This window comes from Rhinolophus sinicus, chromosome 13 (genome assembly GCF_057876585.1).
Source record: "Rhinolophus sinicus isolate RSI-liver-muscle chromosome 13, RSI-T2T, whole genome shotgun sequence".
NCBI classification, from domain to species: domain Eukaryota; kingdom Metazoa; phylum Chordata; class Mammalia; order Chiroptera; family Rhinolophidae; genus Rhinolophus; species Rhinolophus sinicus.
This window is the reverse complement of record NC_142513.1, coordinates 8,886,339-8,893,096: the sequence shown is the minus strand read 5'-3', so window position 1 is coordinate 8,893,096 and position 6,758 is coordinate 8,886,339. Positions and strand designations below refer to the sequence as shown.

General features: G+C 50.7%; 1 protein-coding gene across 4 annotated transcripts in view; it reads right to left on the bottom strand.

Moving 5' to 3' along the window:
• The window catches only part of RIPOR3 (RIPOR family member 3), a 65,202-nt gene that overhangs the window by 44,744 nt on the left and 13,700 nt on the right, over window positions 1-6,758 (bottom strand). The window lies entirely within an intron of this gene.

Below are 6,758 nucleotides of genomic sequence, written 5' to 3'. Positions count from 1 at the left end.
TTCTCTAACCTTCTTGTGGTTTCTAAATATGGCCAAACAGGTTCTTCCAGCCTAATCAATGACGTGGGTGCATTGTTTTGAAGATCAAACCTTTTTCCTGGTATGAAAGTAATAAAATAATGCAGAGTTTGTTTGGAAAAGCAGTTTGGCCGCCTGTTAGCAGCCATCTGAGAATGATCCTGGGCTCACTGATGGCAGACACATGTGGTTGTTGACTGATTTCTCAGGGACCCATTTCCTGAACCCGCGCCTGAAGTTCCCCTACAGGATGAACCAGAAAAACAGAGCCTTGGGAAATAACTAGGCAAAAAAATTTCTACCCTGAACCAGACTTAATATTTCCCTAAAATTACTAATTAAGAACAAACTAGGCTTCTTTAGATAGTCTCCAGGCCAGGGAGGAAATGCAAGGTCTTTGGGGACTCACAGGCTGAGTTCCCCCTTCTCTGGGACGGTATTGGGGTAGCTGACTTATCCATGACCCCTTCTCAGACATGCTGCCTCCACTGAGGTGGAGCAGGCACATGACCCCCGTGGTCTGGCCACTGATGACCTGACCAGCCCCTTGGAACAAGCACCCAGGAGAGACCATCCATTCACTGGCCAGAAACATACAACTTCTGGTGCTTGGCTCAAAAGCATGAGCCTGGGCATCAGATTCAGTCCCTCAGGAATGCAAATCAAGAGACACAGGACATTCCAGTTAGTGTAGATATTTGGAGTTGGAATGGCCATTCTGGGGGCATAACATGCAGATGTAGGTGGAAGAGGGGGCAGATGCTATGGCATTCTGGATCCCAGTTATTGTACTGAGTGACTGGATCAAACTTCACCTGAAACCCACCCTACCACTGGACTTTTCAAATTGGTTTTATTAGATTGTCTAGGGTTTGGTGTGTTTGGGTTTTTCTAATAACTAAAAGGAACGTCTCTATAACCTTAAAATGCGTCCTTTTTTTTTTTTCACCTGGAATTGTTGGAATAGATTTAGGATCCCCGGAGCCCACGCAGACCACACCAAAGCCAGCGGGAGCCCTTTGGGAGAGTTTAGGATTCCAAGCAGCGTCCTTGTACATCCCAGTGACGAGTCCCCCTTTCCGGATCCAAGGTCCTTGGAGGAGGGGCACAGAGTTCAGGACTTTGCTGCAGGAACATGCTGTCCTCACCACGACTCCTTCTCGTCTCAGAACTGCTGTTATCAGGATGTCTCTGGAGGTTGGACAAAGGGTGAAGCCAGGAACAGCTGACGCTGAAAGGCAGGTCAGGGGCCTGGGAGAGAAGGGGCAGGCTGAGATGGGGCAGAAATACATCTTCCATTTCCCTTGGGTCCCCCCAGCTCAGCTGTTTGTCCACAGTGAGTTTAGCTGACAATGGAGACGGATAGCTTTCACGCGACAGGCAGTGATCCGGTGCCCAGGGCACTACCGGGGATAAATCGAGTCTCATTAAGGCAAAGCGGCTTAGCCGTGAGAGGTGGCCTTGGAATTTGAACCTGCTTCTGATGGGCTCCAAGTGTGGTACCTTTTCCAATACACTGTAGTGATGCTCTGCCGGCTGCAGGCCCTTGCTGTGGCCACACGTGCCCTCACATTTCCCTTCCAGCTGTTCCTGCAATCAGCAGCCCCCCCTCCAGACGTCCCTCGGAGGCTGCAAGGAGTTGACTACTGATGAGGAAAAGGATTAGCTGCAAACTTGACTCTCCCTCCAGCCCCTGCCAGACCCACTGGAGGCGTCGGTGTGTCCAGCCTACCTGGGAGGGTCTGCTTTTGTCGTCAGATGGGTCTGCCTTGAGTAGGATCAGATCCCCTGACACGGGGGAAAGCCAAAAAGAATTAAAAGGAAATTTCCAAAAGGAAATAAATCAGCAGTAATAAGTGATCACATCTGTGAAACTGAATGCTTCTTGAGTGCCAGGCCCTGGGCCTGGTTTTGAGCCCAGGTGGTGATATCTACGTGCTGCCATAATAACTGCAATGTTGCCCCTGGGGAAACAGTTGTAGGCGTCGAGGCCCAGCTCCCGTCCGCGTTTCTCCAGCCAGGGTTCCCCCAGGACCCTCCTCTCGGATGCCCCAGCAATGACTTTCCACCATTCAGTTCCTGCTGTCTCTCAGAGCCCCCAGGGAGTCAGCTGAACCGGAACCGAGATACGGACTCCAGTCCTGGTCCCACACTCGCTGTCTGTGTGCCTTGGGGTAAGTCAGTGCTCCTTTCTGAGCCTCCGTTTTCTCACCTGTCAAGTGGGGGTTGGGGGTTGTGCTCGACTAGAAGTTTTCAAACTGCTGACCACACCTGTTTGAGGGCTGTGAGCTCCACTGAGGGAGTCAGGACAGGCATTTACTTATGTTATTCCGCCTCCGTGGTGATGTGTTCCCAACTGCACACCCCGTCCTTTGTGGGAACGACCATGTACGTCTCTGATGCCACCCGGTACCCTGCTCAGAGCTGCTGGTGGGCACAGCGAGGTCCATGCTTCTTAAGTGACTCACACACTCTGTTCTCCTCTCTTCCACGATGCCTGCCAGCCCGTGCGTGTGGCTCGGTCAGAACGAGGGTCGGGCGGGCCTGAATTGGAGCGCGGCTCCGCCCTCACTGGCATGTGGCCATGGGCAGCACTGCTCCACCTCTCTGAGCCTCTGTCCATAGGGAATAAGGTCACCTACGTCATAAGATTGTCTTGTGAATTGGAATTAATGTAATGCATGCAAAGCCCATAGCTTTGTGAGGGGCACACGGGGAGCCCAATGGCAGCCCTTTGAAACAACAGTCTCCTTGAGGGGTCAAGACACCCCTCCATACCTTCCTACAGCCAAATAAGCAGCTGGTACTTTGGCACCTATTTTCTGCCTGCTTGGCTGCGGCTGAGCTGGGAGAATACTAGCTAGAGACTTACTACCTTATGGCTTCCTTAGACTGCTTGCCAGACATCTTTTCTCCCCTCCAAGACAGCCCTGAACCCCCCGCCCCCCCCAGATGGAATAACTCCAGCATCACCCCCTTTTGAGAATGTGTGTTTGGTAGAGCATGGTACCTGCTTTCATTGTATTTAAGGTGAGGCGCCAAACGCCCACCAAGATCTCTGTGGACGGACAAATGGTCTGACTGGTGCGTCCCCCGTGTGCCATCCTGCCTCTGTGACCACCGGGCTGTGTTCAGCTCCAGGCAAAACTCAGCAAGAACCAGCTCAGTGGCCGAGCTTTCTGGTTGCCTCTGACCTCAAGTCTATTTCTCTTCCACGTGCAGCAGCTGTCTGGAGTGGAAAACTCCCCTGAGGGAGAGACCTCCTCTCAATGCTCGAATCAGGCAGAATCCTACAGGAAAGGAAGCTGGCCGAGAGTGGGGAGGGTCGGTGCCTGAGTTCCTGTGTGACATGGGGCAAATCGTGCCAAATCTCAGAGCTTCAGTTTCCGTGACTCCATTGGCTTGGAACAGAAATTGCACATAGGTTTCTGCTCAAGTTCTAACACCAACTGATGGATACGGGTTGCTTCCGGTGTAGCGCTGAGATGGATTCTGAGGCTGTGGTTTGCTCACTAAGAAGGGTGCTGTGATTGATTGGCAATGTCTGCCATAAACCGAATGATGGGGAAGCATGGTACTTTTGGCATCACGTATTTGCCAACCTAACCCAGATGCTCCTCAAAGCTTGAAATGGCTCAGATTCTTAAGAGCTTGTTGGCTCAAATGAAACTTAAGATCTCTCTTTTGATTTGACCTTTCTTCTAAGAGCACCCCAGGTTTCTCATGGTCAGTGGCCCCTTACCCCTTTTCAATGCACACCATTGAGGCCCATCAGACCTCCACATCTCCTAGCCACTGTGACGGGTTCAGACAAGGAAATGTCCTCCAGGCCAGGTCACTGACAGTCAGCCCTAAGATCTCCTACCCTCAGCCACCCCAATGGATCTGGCTATCCTTGAAGCTCCACCTAACCTTAGACATTTAAATTCTGTGAGCCAATACATTGGTTTTCTTGGGTTTTTTTTTGCTTAAGCCAGTATGAATTGGGGTTTCATCATTTGTAACTCAAGGAGTCCTAATACACACAGATTCTTTCTTTTTCCCACTCAGACCCAGAATGGGCACCAAAGAAGGGTTTGGCTAACGTGACAGAGAGAACATCTGGGCTTTGTTTTTTTTCTTCAACCCAGCCAAGACGAGAAGCTTAGAATACAGAGAAAGGACACCAATTTCTTCAAATGTAGAAGTCTGAGAGACTCCTCCCAAAGGGTCTCTGTGAAAGGACGGCCTCTGGTTTGGATGAGTAGAGTCCAAAAGGGGGCAAGTTGTCTGGAATATCCTTCTGTTCCCCCCAAGACAAGGTTTTGATGCTTTTACCTTAGCTTCTTGGGGCACTGAATCTAACTTGGTTAAAGTTTGTTTAAAAACATTGGCATAACGCACACACACCCTTGGGAGGGAACAATTAACCATCAACTAGCAAAGTTAACGTCCCTGCACACCCGTCTCCTCCAGTTCAATAGACCAGAACCTCCACCCCATCCCCAGAGGAAACTTCCCTGCCTTGTCCTAGAACATTGCAACACTGGGTTTCTGCTTTAAGTTCCTAACATATCCTCACCCAAGCTCAGCTTACTGGCCTGGTTCCTTCACAGTGAGGCCAGGGCATGGACTGTGATACAGAACTAACAGCTCTGGGCACTTCTGGAGACTGGTTTCTGAAGTTTTATTCTGGGGCAAATTCTTCTGTGCCCTAACAACACCCCCCTCCCCCGACCCCCACCATCCAGAAACCTGAAATGCATAGCAGCAGTGGGAGGACAGTGAAGGCTTTGGAGTCATATAGACGTGGGAACAAATCCTAGCTTGTCTCATTCTTCCTGTGTCATCATGGACAAGTTAACCTCTCTGAGCCTCAGTTTTTCTTTCTGTAAAATGGGGATGATAATACTACCCACTGAGCAGGGCCGTTTCTGAGAATTCGATGTTACAATGCTTTCACAATACCTGACTTAGTAAATGGTCTTTATAGTAGCAGTCATGTCATTCTCATTTAGATCACCCTAGACCAGGGTGGGAAGGGAGGAGAATGGAGGAGAGAGAGAAGGGTATTTGGGATGCCCTCAGAATTCCTGCATCATTCCATCCTGGGGGGTCATGACTTTCTCTCCTCAGCGTCCCTCCTTTGAGATTTGGCCTTTTCAGCATGCTGGGTCAGCCCCTAGCCAGCTGCTTAGCAGCTTCTTCCTTTCAAAGGTGACAGATCGATCTCTTTCTTCCCCAGATGGGTAAACTGAGGCTGGGCCTCCACCCAGGGTCCAGAGTCTGTTGACAGGGGCTGAGCTGTGACGGAGGTTCTGGCCACCCAGTCTATGGGACTTTGATACAGCAGCCTTACCAGGCTGTGACAGTTATTACACACCCTCGCTGCTGTTTGTCTCCCCCCTCAGCATAGTTAGCACAACTGTGACTAATGAAGCGTGTGATCATTTCTCTAACAGGTAATAGTTTGAAAAATATTACTGTACTTTCCTCTCTGCCTTTCTGGGTGGACAGCCCTCCCCTGTTGGTCCTCAGATATCTATCTGCCTGGGAAGGTTTGGATTTGTACAGAGGAATACAGAGCAGGACGGTGGTAATATTTAACTCCTCACAGTCAAAATAGATTTTGCCACTAGACAGCAGACTTAAAAGCCACCACTGTGAGAAAACATTTTTTAAAAGTCCTCTAGCTCCCAATTACATGGCAAAGGCACAGACCTTTCCCAAGTCCTTGGGTAAGTAGAGAAGGTCTCCTTTCAGCCATGATCCCAGGGGTGCTATCTAGGGCAGAAGGGGCCCGTGCATAGATGAAGGCAGGACATCCCCTCTCTCGCTTTAGCTCAGAGAGGACCAAAGCATGTAGGAGGGTAGTGGTGAACTCAGGGCTACCTGGGTTCAAATCCCAGCTCTGCCACTGACTAGCTATGTCACCATGAGGAAGTTATTTCGTTTCTCTGGGCCTCACTCTCCTCATCTGTAAAATGAGACTTAAAGGACTTCCTCACAGAGTTGCTGTGAGTATTAAATAATCAATGCGTAAGGTGCTTAGAATGGACTTTGGTGTATAATCGGCATTCTACGTGTTGCCTGCTTCTATTTATTTGTATTTTTTTATACAAATAGAGTCAGCTCCAAAGGCAGGGGTTTGCACTGAGCCTCCAGGGGCGCGAGGAGGAAGCTGCATCGGGACCACCACGCACCAGTTTAGGGAGGGGCCCTGGAGATGCAGTAGGTTGAAAGAAAGGAATCTCTGCTGTTCTGCTGTTCTGGCTTCACAGGGTTCCCCCCACCCCCATGGCCAGGATGGAGCTCCACACGTTCCTACTCAGGTGGGGACACACTGTTGGGGCAAGAGGCAGAGTGACTGCAGCAGGGGCTGGCCGTGACAGCCTGGGTGAGGGGCCAGGTGCAGTGGAGATAAGGGGTATCTAAGCCAAGGTAGAGACAAGGGAGCCAGGTAGGGCTCCAAGGCCCAAGTTCTGCCAGCCGTCAGCTGCAGTCACAAATGCCAGAAAGGCGAGCATCGACTTTAGGCAACAGACATGCCTGCAGACCCCACTGCATCCGCTCCCACCCCCCACCAGGAAGCCTTGTCATAAATGTACCTCCCAGACACAGACCCGGGAGATGCCATCCTGGAGAAGGGCTGGGGAGGGAGCAGAAGGAAATCTGAGCGGAGCATTACCGAAAGGCCTAAAGGACTGGGTCAGATTCAATTGACCAGATTACACTAAATCTGGTGTGTTTCCTCATAGCGC